Genomic DNA, 21328 nt, shown 5'->3' with positions numbered 1-21328 from the left:
CAAGTTCCCTACCGGAGGTTGCGTTGTTCGTCAAGAAATACCATAAGGCTGAAGACGCGGTGTTTTGACCGAATCTGGCGTTGGCCAGCAATCGTCGAAGCAATCGTTGGAGAAATGGAGTGGCTGAATATCAATGTGGTACCCAAGTTGGCGAATTCGCCCAACGTCCCCTAGTTGAGCCCCATCGAGGATTTCTGGGCAAACCTGAAGCGTAAAATCTACTCCAACAACTTTGTAAGGAGGAATGGATAGATTAAACGAAGAAAGAACTCAAAAACATGCCTAAACGCATAATTTCGTCCGCTATGATGGATATTCTGGTTAACTGTAGTATTTTTTTGCAAGTAAGCTGACATAATTACTTTCCATGGGAAATACATCAAATTCAATTATTTGTCTTAGTTATTTTTTTACCATCATCCGAAAAAAAGTTAATTTTTTACCGCAAACGTTAATTTTTTTTGTCTTAGGTTCGAGAGAGAGAGGATCTGGCAACACGATCCAAAGTTGTAGCGCGTGAAAATTTCTCCTCTATTTTTTGGATTTTGTGATGGTTTTCTCTTAGAAATATTAAAAAATTTCTCATTAACAGATCGCTTTATCAAGAACGTCGTTTTTGAAGCTTGAAAAATTTTGAATAATTTATCAATCAACATAATTGTGCAATAATGAGAAAGTAAATTAATGAAATGGTGTGAGACTATGCCACTCGCCATAGTGGTATGTGTGAATTTTTGCTTTTGCTTTGACACGTTAGCATACGTTGGTATAAACAAACGAGCTTCGCATGATATATTTGAGAGACACGAGGTTTGATTTTATATCCCGACAGTGCGGTGATTTCCTTTTACGAGAATCACTGTATTGAGCAACCAATTGTCCAGATAAGTACCAAAATTACCTTAAATATATTTGTCATAATATTGCTTTTATTGGTGATTAGTGCATTCGTGTACATTTGTGTTGGCTGCGTGTGAAGCGTGAAGAGAGATGATGGTTGCTTGTGTTGTTCCCGATTGATGTTTGCTTGTGTGTGTGTGTCGAAACGTGATGAAGTCGATGCGAAGTGTTGCTGTGTTTTCAATAATTTGTTCGGCGGCGGCATGTGTGCGCAGTAGGATTGCTCATTATTTTCAAGATTCATGAACCTGAAACTAGAATTTAGTTTATGATTTCGTAGCTTTTGAACGAATAGTGTACTCTTTTGGACGATTATGTTCAATTCGTGTGAGTCGGGCTAACATGAGTCCACACTGACCACACCAACTAATTGTTATTAGTTTAACATTTTGTCAAAGAGTTTTGCTCAGCTCGGTCGAAAAAATATTTGTACATATAAACTTTTTTGAATAATTAGGTTGAAAACATACAACACGCCGTCCATGATAACCGCATTTTGCAAATAAACTCAGAACTCTACTTTGTTTCGTACCCATATTTGCCTTTTTCTAAACTTGTAGTAACTAGTAGTAACAAGCATTGATCTAACATTTGCTTCCTTTAATTGACCGGCAAATGTCAGTATTGATTAACATGCAGGCGTGAATAAATTATTAACCGATGTACAATTCCGACTGATTCTGGTCAGTAGCTCAAGCTCAGTAGATCAAGCTCAAATTCAAGCTATCTGATCCATTCCAAGTCTTTACGGGTATTTTATTCGATGGTACGCTCCAATTACATGATTTTACTAGCTTTTGGGCGAATGTCGCAAAACCTGAACAATATTTTTTTAAATAGATTTGGAAATTTTCTTGATCGGCATAACAATCGAGCATGCGACTGAATGTTGATAGCGTTTGTTTGGCATTTTTTTAAATGAATTCCGAACTCTGTTTTGTTTGAAATGCATATTGGCATTTCTCTAAGTTTTTTTGCTTTGAAGGCATGCAACTTTGCCAGTTTTTATACTTAGTAGGTATTATAATTTATATAAAATTTTCCGCGAATCAAAAAGTCCGCGCTTTTTAGGCAAATATCTTTAGCCGGTAACCCTGGTCGGGTTTCTTCCCCGAACCACATTATTACTCAAGACAAGAATGCATAAGTAACCGCATTTTACATTAGGCTTTGCGCGCAGTATTTTGACTGCGCTCAGTGTGACTGTCCTCATACATTGGTTTCGAAGTTCAATGACCACGCATCAATGACCTCACATCGTATAATGCTCGGGTGTGCCTCGCATTGGCTCATTGGTCAGAGACTTTTCCCCCCTTTCTCGCTTTATCGGTTATTTGAGCGCTTATCCATCATGTCACAAAACAACGCGGTGTGATATTTTCCACTGGTACCAGTAGTTTGCTTAGTTTGTGTTTGGCGTGCGGTTGTTGCGTTCTACGAAATCCATTCGTTCCAAGGTAAATTTAAGAAGTTCAGGGGACGAAACGCGAAGTTTAGCGTGATACAGACTGTTAACGATTGGAAGGTTGCCGAAGATAGCTATAAATTCAATTCTCCTGTATGCCGATGCAGCGATCGTGGCGTGGTTCTATTTATATCGTCTCCTGGTGACCGGTTGCCCAGAGACCGAGAAGTAACCATATCGTGCGCGAATTTGTGAAAGATCGCACCATCAACCTCGAAGGATCCCGTTCAATTCCCTTTCACTAACACTAATTCCTTACCTTGATACTTGTGGATGATGCAGAGGATTCCTCGGTCTCTAGTAGCAACAACTATTAAATTAACACTCCCGATATCCCTTCCTCTATTGGTCTGCATTGGGCGCGGCCAGCTACGTTATTGACCAGTGAAAAGAAAGATCACCAGGAATTGTACACTGAAAATGGCTTGCTACTCCTAGGCACCATTTTGACGGTTCTTTGTGCAATTCCATTTGTTCCACTTCCATTTGTTCTAACATTTGTTCTACTTCCAAATCATTTACCTAATAGAGCTTGTCGATTGCTTCAACAAAGAAAATTCTTTTGTATAAAAATTACTACTTTCTCAAATAACTTTGTTATTGTAGCGGTCTGCAATCTTCAGCATAAATATGGATACATGGAAATCGCACAATTAAAGAGGAATTGAGAAAATGAAAAAAACATGGGAAAAACTTATAATCCGAGTAGAGAATCTTTGGAAAAAGTTTAACACATGACATCTCCTACAGAGGGACAACAATAGGTTCATCATTGTTATCCTCCAATGTCTTCTTCATTGTTTGTTTTAAATTGCTTTGAATTCTTTTGTGCGGCTGTTGTAATGAAAGTAGAGTTATTTTATATTATTAAAAGGAGAAATTCAGTTACCCTTCGATTCTATTATTATTATCCGGAAGTAAAATATCCAACTTTACTCAAATCGCAGATAAGCGGGTTTCGACAAGTAGTCTTTTCCAGTGCTTTAATGAAAATTTAGAGCACTGAAGAACACTACGAGTAGTAATCAAATTACGAGTATCTGTAATTTTAGTAAATTGGATTTTTCACTTCTGCAAAATAATAGTAGAAACTTAATTTTTCTCTTTTTAATGATTTTAAGTGATTGTACTTAGACGCTTTAATAGAGTTATTTCAACTTCGTTCTTCTTAATTCTCCTGCGGCTTTACTGAAACAATTTTTCAGAATTATCAAATGTTGTTTCGTATATTTATATTTTCTTTAAAACAACATTTGGAACGCCAGAAAATTTACAAACTCTGTCACAAAGTTCGAAACAAACCATGAAGAAAACAAAAAAACGTTTAGAATAATAAACCTATTGTTGTCTCTCTTAAGATTACGTCATGTGTTAAACTTTGTTCAAAAAATCAAAAATGAACTCAACCTCATGTATTTGTGCTCGCCACTCTGCCTCGTGATCCACACGGACAGAGTAAACGTGATACCGATGTTCATTTTTAACATGATTTGTGATTCGACTGACGCCGAAGTTGAATGTTTTTAGATCGCAGAAAACATTCGATGCAACGTGGAAACACGTAACAAAGAAGCGTTTTTTTGTTTAGTTATTCATCTCATTAGACCGACGTTCACGAAGAATGCATGGAGTAAACACCAGATTTACACGAAATCGTTGAACAAATTAACAAAATATGATTACATGCTCTCATAGAATCTCCCATCAATGGAAATTTGGTAAACATAGTAAGTTTTATCCTGAGTTTTGTAAAACAAACCATTTTTCACAACACTTCCATACTCATCTCAAAACCTGAACCACTGCTTAATTATTCATCTCACGACGCCACCATATTCATCACACAGTTAATCACGTTGTTAATGAACGTAGCCGCATACCGTCGTAGTAGGTTACCTAGGTATCCGCTGTAGTTGTTTACGCGCAAATTGGTAGTTTAGGTATCAACTGCAGTGCTATCGATTTATGTCTATTTTGTCGGAATTATTCAAATTCAAAGCTTGTTTTTGGAGATCTAAGGTGAACATTTTGAAAATTAAAGTATTCTTAGTGTAGTGAGTGATTTTGTTTAGTGATTAATACATGAAAAAACGTTTGGTTGGCTGCTGAATGAATCCCGTTGTAGCCGTATAGAGTAATGGGTATATTTCGTTTTCTTTGTTAGATGATCGAAATAAATGAGTTTTTCATGAATACTTCATACTTCATACTACATACTACATACTTCATGAAATATCTAAAGTAAACTAAGGAGCCATTCACATACCACGTGGAAAGATTTTTAACGATTTCGACCCCCCCCCCCCTTGTAAAAAAATTGTATGGACCGTGGACATCGCCCAACCCCCCTCTCCCCCAAAACTGCTCCATGTGGTATGTGGATGGCCCCTAATGAGAATCCGTTCCATGGATTAGTTGATTGGTTTAGTTAGAAAATATGCGTTTTTTTTCTAGTTTTCAATTGAGTTTTCGTTTTATAATTAAAGGCTAAGATGAATACCGTAAAACGGGGTGAAAAGAAACAGTGGGGCGAATAGAAACAAAACTTCTAACCTTGAAAATTTATATTACAAGTCTTTGATAACATTTGAAAATCATTTAAAAAAAGTTTCTGTGGTAGTTCATTAGTAAACAAGCCCTCCAAAACCATTCATGTGTAAGAAGCACTACTATCAGTTTGCTAAGAAAGATTCAAAATGGAGGCTCAAGTTCAGAGCGATTCCGAGTGCCAAAAAACTTTGGCTATGGAAGCCATTATGTGCCACTCCGAGCTTGTTCGTGTGCTGTACTGGGTGGGCAGTAAAGCATTTCAAGTTTTTACAGTGAATTTGAGGATTGCCGCAAGGTATTTATAATCCTTTTACTTATATTTCACCGGAAACTCCTGGTTTGTCAATTTACGGGGCGAATAGAAACAACGCCATAGCGAATATCAATGAAATCATATTGTTTATGTAAAAGGATGCCTGAAACTTGTTTTGTACAATCTCAGCCCGTATTGGTCAGGACTGATAAACGAAAAGGTTCAAAATCGTATAAAAAACTGGATCCACTCTGCCTGATGCAAGGTACAAGACTGTTACGTAAAAATAACTGTCTCTTCGTTAAGCGGCCGCGAAATATGGAATCAACTTCTTCAGCTCCCATCAGAACCCAACATAGCAGATAACCAAGCTGTTGGCCTAAAACTTGACGAAAGTCTGATTGCTTGACATGAATTGACAACGACATCAGCAACCCAAAAAAATGGACCAAGATTCCAGTTCTACATTTCCGCTATTTAAATACATTTTAACGTTTTTTTTTTGCATCCCATATCAATAAAGTTGATGTAATTGTTCTGTTGTCTCCAAAATAAAATGCGAATATTTCAACAGGACAAGAAAAACGCTGTCGACTGATGAGTGTTTTTATTCGCCCCATTGCGGGGTGAATAGAAACATGCAACATTTCTTTCAATGAAAAAGTGAATTATTTATTTAATAAAATAGTATTTACACCCGTGATATAGGAATGCTAGACCCATGTTTCAAAGCTTTTATATTCGTTCTAGACATGACAGTATTTTTTGTACACTGCAAGATATAGCGGAAACTGTTTCTATTCACCCCGTTCCACGGTAATGGAACAGTTTCCCTATCTGTGTTTCTAACATAAAACAAAGCGAGGGAAATAATCCGCGTTCGCGCGTTACTATATAATTTTTGATTTTGCCAATCAAAAAGCACGGAAAGTGAGTGTCTAAATTAACCTTATTTTCGATTTTTCGCAAAACGGAATAAATAAGTATGAAAAACTAAATTTTTTGTTTCTCTCAATTCCTTCCATGAAAGAAAAAAATGCTCAGCCATTTTCATTGGGGGCCCTCATTTTTGTTACCGCACCAGGCCCACCAAACCATAGCTACGCCAGTGGTTTGAGACCTCTACCTTCTCTGGAAAGGAGGGCCCCCTTACAAATGAAACACAAATTTCTGCATAACTCATAAACTAATTAAGTAAATGGAACCAAATTCGGCATGTGGAGGTTTTTGAGGATAAGAAATATTTCTATAGTTGTTCGACACCTGGAACGGAGGGCTTCCATACAAATGAAACACAAATTTTGCATGACTTCAGAATTAATCAAGCAAATGAAACCAAACTTAGCATGTGAGGATTTTTAGGGGCAATAAATAGTTTCATGGTGGTTTGACACCCCTTCCCCTTCTGGAAGGGAGGGGTACCATACATATGAAACACAAACTTCTGCACAAATCAAGAACTAATCATGAAAATGGAACCAAATTTGGCATTTGAAGGTTTTTGAGGATGATAAATGTCTCTATGATGATTTGATACCCCTCCCTACTTAGGAAGGAAAACAGCCGAAAGTGAACAAAAACCACCAAATATGGGAGTCAAATATCGACCTCAGACACCATTTTGAATTCTATGACGGTGACCCGATCAGAAAGACAAAACAAATATATAACAGAAGCAGTTTATTTGTTATGAGAAAAACCTTTCCGGTCGTGTTTCCAATTTGATCTCGTTAGGTGTTAAAATAACAGAAATTATAACAAAATGATTCTACTAGTATCAAACACATATCCAAATTTGTTACCAATGTATCAGCTTTCTAACAAAATAAGATAGTATATAGAACAGTATAATAACAAACATTGTTAAAAACAACAGGTTTTGATAAAAACGAAAAATTAGTTAGACTTGTTTCAGAACTACTTCATTTCAGGTTTTGTTATTATAACTCATTCAGATTCAATTTTGTCATCAAAATTATATGAAAAAACAAAATTGTTTCAAGATCTGTTATTTGTATCTCGCGTTGATAGAATTTTGTATTTTTTTAGTTATGCTCTTCTGATCGGGGACCTCCGGTATCTGTTGAATTACTCAAAATTACCGATTACCGCGCAATACGAAGTCTAAAGCAGGTGTTAGACGAAGCAAATATTTGTACGGATTTTATTTTGTGCAAATAGAATTCGTACCAATATCAGCAAATGTTTTGTCTAATACCTGCTTGAGATGGCGACGCATTCTAGAAAACAGTTGAAAGTGGCCAAATACCATCAAAAATGGGTGATTCCACAATCGTGATGATGCACTGAAGCCAAAAATCGACCTCGGACACTATTTTGAATTCTATGATGGTGGCTTCACCACAATAGATCGAAGTACTGGTCGCAGTGGTATAATGACCCCAACAAGGAAAGATGGTGGCTCACGGTTTCTGGAAAACAGCCCAAACCAATTACAACCCAAAATGGTGATTTTCGGAAACAGAATAACGCTCAGAGACCATAAATGAACTGCTTTTTGAAATCAGTAAAAAGACTCTGTAAAACAGCCAAAAATGACTGAATACCACCCAATATGGGTAGTTCCGGTATCAGACTGATGGTCGAAGACCAGCAATTGGAATCCAAGTTGACGACTTCCTTTGCTGGAAATCAGCTGAAAAAGCGAAAAATTAACTAGAAGAGAAGGTGTGATTTAGACTTAGAAAACATTTTAGTCATCTGGACGGAACTCGAACCCGCAATCTTAGTTAGATGTCTGCCGCATGGCGCTTTAGCCAATTAAACTACTGGAAAAATGATTTCTTCTAAGACCACTGTCCTTTTTTTAAATGGCACTGTTTTAGAAATAGGGGAGGGAACGGCTTAAGCAGTGGCGCCTATTTTAATCAGTCGAAGAAAGCAGGCCTCAAACTCCTGAATTTTGATCAATATCGACAATTTAAATGATGGAAACGAAAACTATGATTGTCTAGCTGTCTCACGAATTTATGAAATACCGTTAATCACAAAGAAATCTGTGAACAATCACCATTCGAAACGAAACGACCTATATTGCAGCCATTCAAACGCCAGAAAAACAGATGGAAACTGCTTAAAATAGGTTCTGAGTGATTGGAATAGTGTCCCTCGATTGGTAATTTTGATTGATTATTGTTAAAGTTTGCTAACTTAGTTTTACAATCTAAAAACAAGTTCTGACAGAGAAAAAGTAAGAGAACAGATTGACATACTTCTGTTTGAATTTCACCCAACACATTTCGAGTATTTCGTCCCAATACACAGGCGGTTCCTAAAGCTGCTTAGAATATGTTCCCTCCCCTACATTGTAAAAAAAGAAATAATTTTAATTAAAATGTCTCAAAGATCGCATTATTTGTTTATTGACACACTTACATGTGTATTGTTTTTACTATAAAAACTCTCAACACCTCGTGATATTCTGCTAGAAAAATTGGGTACGAGATGAAAAAGCTGCATTCAACATTCTTACGAGGTAGTTCGACATGTATTAAAATATGAAAAAGGGAAATCAACAGTTTTATGCCTCAGGGTCCAAAGTAGTGCTTATGAAATGCTAATATAAAAAATAAGATTATTCGTGATTATTTTGATAACGGTTACTATCGTTTGAGGAGGCATCAAATATTTCCAACCACTTTGTGCAGGTAAGCGATAAAATTTTAAATTCTGCTTTTCGTGCCTTCTTTAAACCTGCAGGACGTGACTTTGCCATATCAAATATTCCTTCTCTGATTCTGCTTTCCATCGTTATGTCTATTAAGTTTTCGCCTTTCGTATTAATATCCTAATTCAAGACTGAAAATTGCATTTTTGCAGCATTCACAACTTTACCTTTTTTTCTACCTTTCATGCCCTTCGTGGTTCGAAAGGTATTTATAAAAATGGATGATCCGTTTTGAGCAAAAATTAATCACTTTGTATCACTTCTTAAAATCAGTTAAAATCAGTTTGTAACTTAGTACGCTGCTCGCGCATCAATAAACTAGTCAATAAACTTCGATGTGTCGAAACAAAGGAGGTAAATTTTCGAACATACCAAGCTCTGCTAAATGTGGTTTTTAGTACTTCGACGTCAGTTATCGTTTCGGGTTCGAGAAGACGAGTACTTTCTCTATCTCTCTATCTCATCGCAAACTTGCTGTACTTAGCCTTCTGCTGATATACATAGTTCGAGTGTTCATTTTCCCGTTGGCAGCTGATTGTTGAGAGTGAAACTTTCACGCTTTCGCACTCGCGCACTCCAAGCGAATCTTACTATCGACCTTTGTGGTGATGTCATGTGAATCAGCCCCTATTTGGGCCGATGGCAATGCTGATGATGATGATGATGGAGCTCGCGGTGATAATAATTAAGAGTAACTAGGGTGAGGAAAGTCACTGAAAATGAGGTTGCAAAGCCTCGTTTATTACCCGGTGACAACATGATAAATCTCTCGCAAAGAGTGAGAAAACGGGCTTGCGAATAGGTTCATCAAATAATTTTACGGTGGGTACTATTATCACGTCCCAAACATTTCAGCGTTGAAAGGAAGCGAGGCGGGGATGCAGTTGTTAATTGAAAGGTACGGAAACCACCCGCCCGGTAGCGCGAAGTGAATTAAATTATTTCTACCGTTTTTCCGCCTGAGTGCCGTCTAATAGCGACGAACAGTTTCCCGGTGAATTCCCGTTCCGCCCAGCCACACAGACAGGCCCGGTGGTGTTCGGAAGAGTCCTCAACCTTTGCCCTTCTTAGTGGAAAATTTTTACATCTTGAGAGCAGCTTTCATCTCTAAACTTTTTATTATCTGCACGCAGTGCCTGGAAATTGAGAGAAACTTCTTTGCATAATTTAAACGGGGTACGGAAACAAGCGCAAGGTAAGAAAAGATGCAAACATTCCATTCCGACGGGGCTAAGATCCCTCGTGTTCCGGGAGGGAGCAAAACATACTTAGCAATAGATATCGTTTGACAAGCAGACACCAGAGAAAGTTTGTTTGAAGTGGCTTCAATAAACCTGGAACGAAATAAAAAAAAAGAAAAATTTATGTTAGTTTTTTTTTTTTTGGTGAGATTTTATCAAACTTTTCCACCGAGAATGCAACCCTTTACTCGATAGAACTTCGGTGAGTCAACAAAGAGTAAAGGATTGGCTTTTTAGGAATTTGCAATGACACGAAAAAAGTAAACAGAAGTCCCTTCAGTGCAGAAGTTAGGTCTTCATGAAGAGTGGTTGTTTCCTCTCTGCTTCCCGACGGCTGATACAAATATACTTGTTATTAGTTGATATCTCGAGAAACATTTCAAAAGGTCCTATCTGACATTTGTAAACAAAATACAATTTATGCGTATTCGTTATAAACAGCTTCTTGTCTTCAAGCTAATTGAAAAAAAAAATTGGTTTTGATTTCTAAAAAAAAATCAGTGTGGGCGAAAAAAACGTCCAATTTGAAAAGTAATACAATATCGCACAGCTTCTGATTGGACCTTTTTACCTGCTTCTGTTATTCAAACGAAAACTTTGACAGAAACAAATTGGACCTCGTACCTCGAAGTGAAAAAAAGAAAATGGAATTCGTTTCGTCTAATCTCGGTAATTTGAAGAATTATTTTAGAATTCCTTGAGTAAATTTTTATATTTCGTTATGCTAGATGCCGCAGATAACGCCAGCCGAAGTCCAAAAAATATAAATCAAATGGAAATCTTTTATAGCGATTTGTGTGAATGCCATAATTTCTGTGAAAATTAAACTAAATTTCAAAACTAAAAACAGATTTCAGATGTTAATTCGTCATTCGACAGTCAATACCATCCCCGGCCATGTCACTACCGTTCTACTGACGGAGGTTCACCTCGTCCTGGTCCTTTTTTTCCAGTCTATGCCATCAGTAGTCGGTGTCACCACTCCAACAGCCTAGAGAATAGCCATTCAACTCCTTATGATTGTTCTTTTTCTCTGTGGTAAAATTTCATGCGAAAGCTTCTATCATGTTTGGATGGGATACTAATTTTCTTGATAACACGATTTTGTCAGGTTCATCGCACTCACACCGTAATCGTTTTCGTCTCCATTATGATGTTTCACGTCGTAATTAGTCATTGACGTCAGGCAGCACAGACCGTGGCCGTGCTGATCAAGCTTCTGCCGTAAGTGATCGATCCCCTCAACCATGTCATTGTCATCGTTCACGTCGCGATCAGCCCTTCACGTCAAGCAGCAAAGATGAAAGCCGTGGGCTCCCTGTCCAAGTTTCTGTTGTTAAAGGTTTTCATTTCATGCATATAGTGTTATTTACTATGCTAGTGTTTATTATACAACTTCAGGTGGTAATTCGTCGTTTCCAGTGATGTACGACCCGCAACCATCTCACAATAATAAATTAAAATAAATATACCATAAAAGTTGTTTACGTTTCTAGAAATTTTTTTTAAAGAAACTAGGTATATTAGATATTTTCACATCGCATGACATATCACATTTCCCTTCTTGATTGAATTTAACATTTTCAATTTCTATTTGATCCCCCACTTCGGTTTTGCGGTCATTTCATAGACCACTACACTGCCACCGCCTGCCTTCATGATTAAGTGGGTCCTGGATTCCTATTTATTTTAATCCACAAAGAAGAATTTATGTAAGAATAATGTTGGTCAAATAAAAAAAAACCCTTAAAAAGGTAAATAATGTTCTTATGGAAATAAATTTTGAATTCGAATATCATACGTTAATCATAAAAATATATTAGTTCGTATTAATCCTTTGGAGCCATTAAATCAAAGGTCCAATGTGTCGCTAATATTTACTAAGAGACCAATCAAATAGGTCCTATGTGATAAGGAAAACAACATAGGTCATATATAACAAAACCATCAATAAAACCTGGAAAAAAGATTTCAACCGTTAAAAAAGGCATTGGAGGTAAAGACAACATTCTTTCTTTGCACTTAAGATCATGAAAGAGATTAAACTTTCTTTCTGTAGAAATTGGCATTTGAAAAAGATCTACAAAAATTCAAGTTAATTTTTCTCTGATTAGTGTCGATGTCAGATAGGACCTTTTGAAATGTTTCTCTAGATATAGATGTTTTCAGCAAAAAAGTTATCTGAAACCAATTAAGTTTTGTTTTGAATGTGGTAAAGTTTAGAAAAGCTATCTATCTTTTATCTATCAGCGTACATCTAACTTCAAGAGCGTAAATTGAAATATCTCTAGCATTGTTTATGAAACAATTGTCTTCAGTAACTAGAACGATTATAATAAATAAGAAATGCATAATTACTGCGAATAACCAACAATCAAGATAATAAAACAATGTTGGTCGGGAAGCACTAAGCTTTTTACTTTTCACGCAAATTAGTCGTACTTAACCTCAAAAATAAGAGATAACGTTTTTGTTTTCCCGCATACCCTCGTCATTCAAAATCTACAATCTAGAAAAATTAAAGCAAAATTAAGTAGTTCCTTCACTAAGGCTGACGTCCTCTTTTTGTTAATCCCTGCCTAAGATATTTTTCTGGACACAATTCCATATTCAAGTAAGTCTTGCTGTAAGCATCGCTCTTTACGATGATCTATGTAAAAAAAAATTTAACACTGGAAGTAAGAATCGCCTCGCGTGCCCAGACAACTTCGCGAATACGTTTACTTGCGACTATAATTGACAAATTGTTGAATAAATAAAATGTGCGCAGTTCGTATTTGTGTTCGCATGGGGATGTGTAAATATGTATCCTATGGTTTCGCTTCACAGGCTGAAACTTGGCCATAACAGACGCTCTGCGTTTTCCGCAGCTTTTAAAGGCTATCGTGCACATTTTCTCCGTGTGTTCGTTGGTAGCAGAACGTACAAGTGTTTGGTTTAGCCTGGGATTATTCTACCGTTTTGCTTGTACATATACTTTTTTGGCTTTCTTCTCGTTTCCGGAGGGATTTCATCACTGGGGGCTCATTCAGACAGCGCGATAAAGAAAATGTTAAAGCCAACTGGAGTGGACTGTAGTGCGTTTCCCTAGATTGTGGATTAAACTGTTATGTATTATTTTGAGACTTTTAACATTCCCGTCAACCAACCATTGGAAAGTGCCAAAACCAGTTGGAATCTTTTTGTGAAAACGTCACAACCGAGAAGTAGAACCACACTACACAATATGCCAATGAGCTTTTTTCCTTTTTCATGTAAAATAAGTTGGGAATATTGTCATACACTTGTCTTCTTGTCCCGCTTGCCTTTTCTGCTACGAAATGGGTATCTAAGCAACAAAACTGCAGCTTGGCTTTAAACTTTCGCAGCAGAAAATCTCGATTCAGGGATTTGTTCTTGGCAGCTAACCAAATAAACCATTTGCCGGTCGAAGATATGTATACACACACTCGGCTGCAGTTATGGGACGGTTCCGAGGCACGTCGTGCATGTACTTGGAAAATCTAGTCAAGTTGAAACTAGCATACAAATTGGATAAATCTTCAAAGAGCTGCTGCTGCATCCATCGATCGAATCCTGTGCGCATTGTATGCGGACTATGTTTCCGTTTCATAGAATTCACCGTACATATATCATTTGCAGTATGCATAGTGTAAGAACGCTTAGAGTGATATATACGTGTTATGCTTGCAAACTTGGTTCCAACTACTGTTGCTTTGCATACTGCTAACCATGGTCAAGTAGAACTTGTAACTAACTAACAACACTTCAATTGCAGACCACAGTCGATGGTCTCGTTTACCTTTCAACTCTTCTCGCTTACGCAATCTAACTTGTTCGTCATCAGCACACAATTTTAAGCTACCAAAAACGAAAAATTGTTATAAAAAAGTAAAAGGATGGTATCTGAGACACGACCGTATGCTTGACGTTCAATGAACAGATGAAAATATTAAGTATGAGGTTATCTATATTATTCAACTATTATACTTGAAATCGAAAACCAGCATAATATTAAATTTTGCGTAACATAACGGGTGAATCCTCAGTAGCAGGATTAAATTCATGTCATGTTTTCCACCACGCGCTAGAGAGAGAAAAACAGCTGTGCGTGGTTTTGTATGTTTTGGTTTGTTTACGATGTAGGTCGCGGAACAGACTGTTCTCCGGAAGCGCGTCTTTCGGATACTTGGACGACATCCAAAATCGAAGTTAACGAGATACTTTTTGACGGAAAACTACAAGAAATCCAGGATTTATTTAACAACGACAAAATTGGGCCAAACGGAATTAAATAATTGAAAGCTGTCGCTATGAAACAGATTGGCGCCACCATCATAAAGTTGGCCAAAAAGTTCGACACTTTGCAGAACGCGGTAGTCAGAACCCTAAGGGCTTGCATAAAAAAACGTGTTTTCCGCTACTCATATCATGACTCACCCGTTCGAGATTCGTTTGATGTCTGAGAAAGCGTGTACACTACGGCGGTGTTTTCCATTAGGCAGCATCCATAAATTACGTAACGCTTATAGGGGGAAGGGAGGGTATCCTTGAGCGTTACTATTTGTTACATAGGGGAGGAAGGGAATTAAGATCAGCGTTATGTAACAAAAAAATCCTGGAGAGAGTTTCCAAAAGCGAGCATTTTTATTAGGCAAATTCTTCTACAGCGCACAATGGTCCAAAAACCAAGATAGAAGTAAAATTTGCTCTACAATGTTATAGCTCCATTAATTCTAAGTAACTTTGTAAAAAAAAGTTTTTCTCTATCTTTGAAAACAACATTGAAACAGATTTATATTGAAAAAACATATTTTACGCTCTAACTTTTTTATTTCAAGTTTCATCTCAGAACTGTCTTTGAACGACTTTTAGAGCCTTTTAAGAGAAACAATTTACAATGCTGACATCGTAAATATCTCAATTTTACTCATAGTTATTAATATTTTTCATCAAAAAATATGGGTTTTTTATTTGTGTGTCATTCTTTTTGGGGCAAACACAAAAAATATCTCATGGTCTCATTTTGAAGGGCATATTTGACTCTATAAATGGAGGAACTTTAAGAAATATGTTATTTTTTTAAATTTGAGTAAATTCAATTTAAAAACAAGCCGAAATTTTCAATAATTTTGTACATTATGCATATAAAAGCACCCAGATTTATTTTTTGGTATTTTTTCTCATAACTAGATTTAATTACCTTTAATTTGACCCAAAAAGATCGAAAATCGATCAACTGGTTCAAAAGTTATGATTTTTTTTAAAATTAAATACATCGAACACAGTAGTTTTTTATGGTCACCCAATTTGGGGATGGGGGTCCAAAAATTGGGTTTTTGCGTTACGTAATTCATGGATGTCGCCTTATGAAATTAACAAGCCGCTATCCGCCTGTTACGTAGTTTTCACCACGTTTTTCGAGTGACGGTAAAAATATCAACTAATTAAATTCAATGGTTTTAAGGCGCTAAAAAGTGCCATTGCACGTTTAAAACGCCAAAACCGTGATCGTCAGCATTTTGAGTATAAAAATGCCATTGAAACGCTAAAGTGTATTCGACAAAGTTTTTGTAGACCTAAAGAGGCATCTTCTGATGCAAATGAATTTTTGATTAATTCACCTAAAAGTGAGATTAAAAGTTAATTTTTTTATATACTTATCAAATCGAAACAAAGTATTCAGCAAAGTTGTAGACAGTTTTATGTAGTAAAACTCTGCTATAGACACTTTGGTTCTACTTCTTGAATATCGACCACATAGAGGTAGTTTTATACACAGACATTCTTAAAGTTTCTAAAAACCGAAAAATACTAAATAACTTTTTCTCATGTGATTTGCGAGGCCTGCTATGTTCCAGATATTTTTTCATATTCAAAAAATACATCATTCTGCCGAACATGCCTTGGGCAAATTTTCAACTTTTTCATTGAGCTTAGGACATTTTAGATAAAAAAATGCACTTTTTGAAAATGAAATTTCTCAAAATGCTGCAAAAAGCTGCAAAAACAACATTCTCCACTCGAAAGATTAGTGCTAGCTTACTCAGGTAGTTTTATTAGTTTCTTGCAGTCTCTTAAAGACTTGGGCGTGGATGAAAAAAATTATTTTTTTTTGGTTTTTCGGCGGTTTTTCGTGTTTTTTCTTCAAAGATGTACAGAGTCGAAACGATTTTTGATTTTTCATTCAAAAGTACGAAAAGCATTTATGTTTAGGGCACCGTGCATTATTTGGAAACATAAAAATAGAAAAAAAAATTTCCGAAAAAAAAATTGTTATGTCACTAGTGTATGCAAATGCTAAGGTTTTTTTTTTCAACAAAATTAGCAACATTCTTTGACGTTTTTCCAAATGTTTGAATTCTAAAAAAAAATGTCAGCTCAGAGATAGATACTTTTATTTTATTTAATTTTGTCCATACTGGTACCACCGTATGGACAAAATTAAAAATAGATAAGGTGACAAAGTGTCTTCAGCAGAGTTTTTCTACATAAAACTGTGTACAACTTTGCTGAAGACTTCGTTTTGATTTGATGAGTAAATAAAAAAATAAATTTTTTATCTCACTTTTAGGTGAATTAATCGAAAATTTATTTGCATCAAAAGATGCCTCTTTAGGTCTACAAAAACTTTGTCGAATACACTTTACGTTTCAATGGCATTAGTATACTCAAAATGCTGACGATCACGTTTTTCGCGTTTTAAACCACTGTGCATTGGTGTGTCACACGACAACAAATTGATTAAAAACGCTATATTTTTTTGCATTTTCGATTGGGCACCGATCTTGCACCGATGTTCTTAGAGCTAAGTATGTGATTTTATGCTAATAACATTTTTTGTATCATGACTGAATTTTGAGAAGAGTATATGTAAAGCTGGTATTGAAAATAACAAATGTTTTTAGAGCCAGAACGGTTTGTTGGATCAGAGTGACATCTTTGACAAAGTTGTGGATAGTTATTTCGTATTTTCGAACAAAAAACAATGCGTTAAAAAACCTCTTAAAAAATATTAAGAAATATATTTCAAAAGATTTTTTTTTTTCAATCTTTTTTTTTAATGTAAACTACAAAGGCGCAACGCTGTTTGATTTGTATGATGTTTTCGGCATAGATGTAAACAGCAATTTTGTCTTTCTAGAAAACTCATGCAGAGTAAAATAAAATATCAAGGAATATAACGAAATTATAAATTATAACTCAAATTATAAATTATAACTCACTTTTTTTTTTTAAATCGGAGTTTATTCTCTAAGAAAACTACACAATGTAAGCTAAACATTAACTGTTGTTTGAACTTAAAGGAATAAAAAGAAAAAAGAAAAGAAATCTTTTCAAATATTTTTAAAATTTTATAAAGTGAAGTAAAGTAAAGTAAAGTAAAGTAAAGTAAAGTAAAGTAAAGTAAAGTAAAGTAAAGTAAAGTAAAGTAAAGTAAAGTAAAGTAAAGTAAAGTAAAGTAAAGTAAAGTAAAGTAAAGTAAAGTAAAGTAAAGTAAAGTAAAGTAAAGTAAAGTAAAGTAAAGTAAAGTAAAGTAAAGTAAAGTAAAGTAAAGTAAAGTAAAGTAAAGTAAAGTAAAGTAAAGTAAAGTAAAGTAAAGTAAAGTAAAGTAAAGTAAAGTAAAGTAAAGTAAAGTAAAGTAAAGTAAAGTAAAGTAAAGTAAAGTAAAGTAAAGTAAAGTAAAGTAAAGTAAAGTAAAGTAAAGTAAAGTAAAGTAAAGTAAAGTAAAGTAAAGTAAAGTAAAGTAAAGTAAAGTAAAGTAAAGTAAAGTAAAGTAAAGTAAAGTAAAGTAAAGTAAAGTAAAGTAAAGTAAAGTAAAGTAAAGTAAAGTAAAGTAAAGTAAAGTAAAGTAAAGTAAAGTAAAGTAAAGTAAAGTAAAGTAAAGTAAAGTAAAGTAAAGTAAAGTAAAGTAAAGTAAAGTAAAGTAAAGTAAAGTGAAGTAAAGTAAAGTAAAGTAAAGTAAAGTAAAGTAAAGTAAAGTAAAGTAAAGTAAAGTAAAGTAAAGTAAAGTAAAGTAAAGTAAAGTAAAGTAAAGTAAAGTAAAGTAAAGTAAAGTAAAGTAAAGTAAAGTAAAGTAAAGTAAAGTAAAGTAAAGTGAAGTAAAGTAAAGTAAAGTAAAGTAAAGTAAAGTAAAGTAAAGTAAAGTAAAGTAAAGCAAAGTAAAGTAAAGTAAAGTAAAGTAAAGTAAAGTGAAGTAAAGTAAAGTACAGTAGAGTAGAGTAGAGTAAAGTAAAGTAAAGTAAAGTAAAGTAAAGTAAAGTAAAGTAAAGTAAAGTAAAGTAAAGTAAAGTGAAGTAAAGTCAAGTAAAGTAAAATAAAGTAAAGTAAAGTAAAATAAAGTAAAGTAAAGTAAAGTGAAGTAAAGTAAAGTAAACTAAAGTAAAGTAAAGTAAAAAGTAAAAAGTTTAAAAGACAAAATTAACACAACTTTGCCGAAGACACTATACCGCTTTAACAAATGGTTTTCGCTTTAAAAATATGTGCATCAATTCTAAGCACAAGGATCAGGTAACACTCCCAAAGTTAGATACCCATGAGCCCAAAAAACGATATACGGTTGTATGCAACAGAGCGACTGTTGCAGAACCTGCCAAAGAAAGTCACAGCCGAGGACGTTCGATACTCTATTAAATTTATACAAATATTTTTGTGGTTTTTTTTTTCTCCTAAACTTTTGTATATATTTTTTTCTGAAAGGACAAAACTACTGTTTACATCTTTGCCGCAGACATAATACCAATCAACCAAATCGTTACGGCGTCATTTTTTTTCAGAAAATTCTATAATATTTTTTCTCATTTCTCTATCTCGCTGCAATGATAGACTAGCGGCGCTCTGCTCCATCTGTACTGTACGGTACTGTTGCGTTTACCAGTATGTCTCCTTTCAAGACATCAGTTTGATTAGATTCTAACAGCATGTATACAAAATCTTTACTTTTGAGACATCAAATGAGTCTAAGCTCATGCAGGCAAACATAAATCGACCTGTTGAGACACGATGATTCTATTTGATACTGATATAGATAGTATCACAGGGAACAGTTGGTGTCTGCTGATGTCGTCTGTGCTACGCATGTTCGCATGTGGTTCATTCATTGTTTGCGAAAATTTGTCCTTGAAACTTTTGATCAATTTTACCGCTGAGCAATGAAATGCTTATAATAACTAGCATATTATAAAACTTTCCATTATTGTATCATTTCAACAGAATATTGGTTGTTGTTATCCATCATGTGGTTGTGCTGTTATTATAGTTTGAAATCTGACGGAAAATTTGCCAGTTTTATTTCCAATTTTACAGAATGTACCCCAGTGTAGAGAAAAAACGAAGTCCAACGTCAGAATTGATTTTCGAACTTCTTGAGGTAACTAGTTTCAGATTTTTTCCCACTTTAAAAACAAATATGTTTTTTGTACCTTTTTTGATGTAGAATTATGTCTTACGACAGCAGCATAGATAGGGGTTAGATTGAAAAACCATGGAGTCCTTTACGCACGGTCACACGACTGTGCGGAATTAGCCCTGAAAAGGGATTAATTTAATTACGTACGATTTACTTAGCCTGACTTCTATCTTCTATCCCACTTATTCTCGAGCCATTCTATGGTCATTTCATTCTCTATGAGCAAAAGCTCTAGTGACCAGAAGAGCTAAGAGCGGCGCTTAATCAATGTTCTCGATCTCTGATCCCACCTGGGTCACTCATGTGCCGCTGAGTGCGCCTCGTGATCGTACTAACTGGCTTACTTTTTAATGGTTATTATTTTACCTGGACAAGAATGTGCACGTCAAACAAAGTGACGGAGCTCTGTAAGCTAATGTAGGAGCAATGATGGGTGACGTTACATATGCTGTGAGTTTTCTTCAAGAAAGACTTACATCAGCCTGCCACGCTGGTCTTGAGGTATGTGTTACATTTTTACTATTTTTTTGTAACAATTCAGTTTTTTGAAATGTTAAAGTGTTCCGTGGACTAAATAGGAGGAATTCCTCTTTGCATCTTGTATTCACTCCCTTCATTGGCTGCTCTTCAATTCATGCAATTCATGGGTTACAAGAGGTTTGAAACGGAAGGATGCGTTTGGTTGTACAGGTGCTCATCGGTTGGTCATACTCAAGAACTCATCCTTAATGCTGGAGTTCATATGGTGGTTTCACGATTGTTAAGGGTTGTTGTTGAACTTCAAAGTTGGGTAAAAAATCTAGTTCAAGATGCCTATTAATTATTAAAAAACATAATTTTCTATTAGCATTGTTAATTTTCGAGGGTCAAAACATTGAAATTTTTAGCGCTTTGAGGCACCCCTGAATCATGTCTGATTAAGCTGAAATTTTGCGCAGGTTATTAATATGGGCAAATAAACAAAATGTACATAGAATCAAGTACACGAACGATTTGACCTTATATCCGATTTTTTAATGTTGCGCGGAAGTTTAACTCTCAGTAGTCACGTTTAAAAGCATGGTAAGGTAGAAATTTACCCTTCATTGTATAACCGATTATTGCAGCAAGAGGACGGTTGTCTTATTGAAAACTGACTTGACCCACAGTCGGCATCAGCAGCTGATTTTAGTGCAGCAAGAATTAGCTGGTAACTTAGTCGATCGCAAACCAACGTAAAACCAACTAGAAGCGTAAAGTACACGGCGTTTTCGATTTCCCTCAGAAAAAGAGGGCAGAGCTGAATGACCTTCTGGTTAAAAGCTTTCTAATAAAAATCAAATCAAAAATCAGAAAAAGAGGCTCTATAGAGCGAAAATGATACTTGGACGGCACGCTGGTCACGAGTTCTTTTTATCTGATTTGAAAATTATTTGTACTGGAACAGCCATAAAATAATCGATTATGGGCAACAGGAAGACAATTTTTCGGAGTCCCCCCCATTTGATACAAAATGTTGTCGAAACAAGAAGTATTGCGCAAACGCATTGCACTGAAATCTTGGCAAAAAACCAAAAAGGGAAAATCTTCCGGTTTCGTCTGTGTATAGTTTCCTGCACACCGCTAAAATAATTTTCCAGGAAGGTAGAGGACGACCGACCAAAGTAATGGACAAAAAAGACATGGTTCTTCTTGACTAAATCATGGCTCAAGCCCAGTGGTTTGATTATCAATCAAGATGTGTACCAAAACGAATGTTTGCAGAGTTTTGACTCCATTTTTTCAGAAATACCACTCCGGTGAAAGGTATGTAACCCGTTTAGTTATTTTTAGAATACGCAAT

The 21328-nt window shown here is 35.5% G+C and overlaps 1 protein-coding gene across 4 annotated transcripts in view; it reads right to left on the bottom strand.

Moving 5' to 3' along the window:
* LOC129725322 (uncharacterized) overlaps positions 1–21328 on the bottom strand; it is a 201751-nt gene that overhangs the window by 127299 nt on the left and 53124 nt on the right. The window contains exon 3 of one of the 4 annotated variants that reach the window (XM_055681006.1): positions 10125–10190. The exons of the other annotated variants lie outside the window; for them this stretch is intronic. The gene's annotated coding sequence lies outside the window, so the exon portion shown is untranslated. The remainder of the gene's footprint in view (positions 1–10124; positions 10191–21328) is intronic. 4 annotated transcript variants of the gene reach the window in all.

The sequence above is a fragment of the Wyeomyia smithii genome, chromosome 1 (assembly GCF_029784165.1).
Source record: "Wyeomyia smithii strain HCP4-BCI-WySm-NY-G18 chromosome 1, ASM2978416v1, whole genome shotgun sequence".
Lineage (NCBI taxonomy): Eukaryota > Metazoa > Arthropoda > Insecta > Diptera > Culicidae > Wyeomyia > Wyeomyia smithii.
The sequence above is the reverse complement of the archived record's forward strand: the minus strand, read 5'-3'. Positions and strand labels throughout refer to the sequence as shown.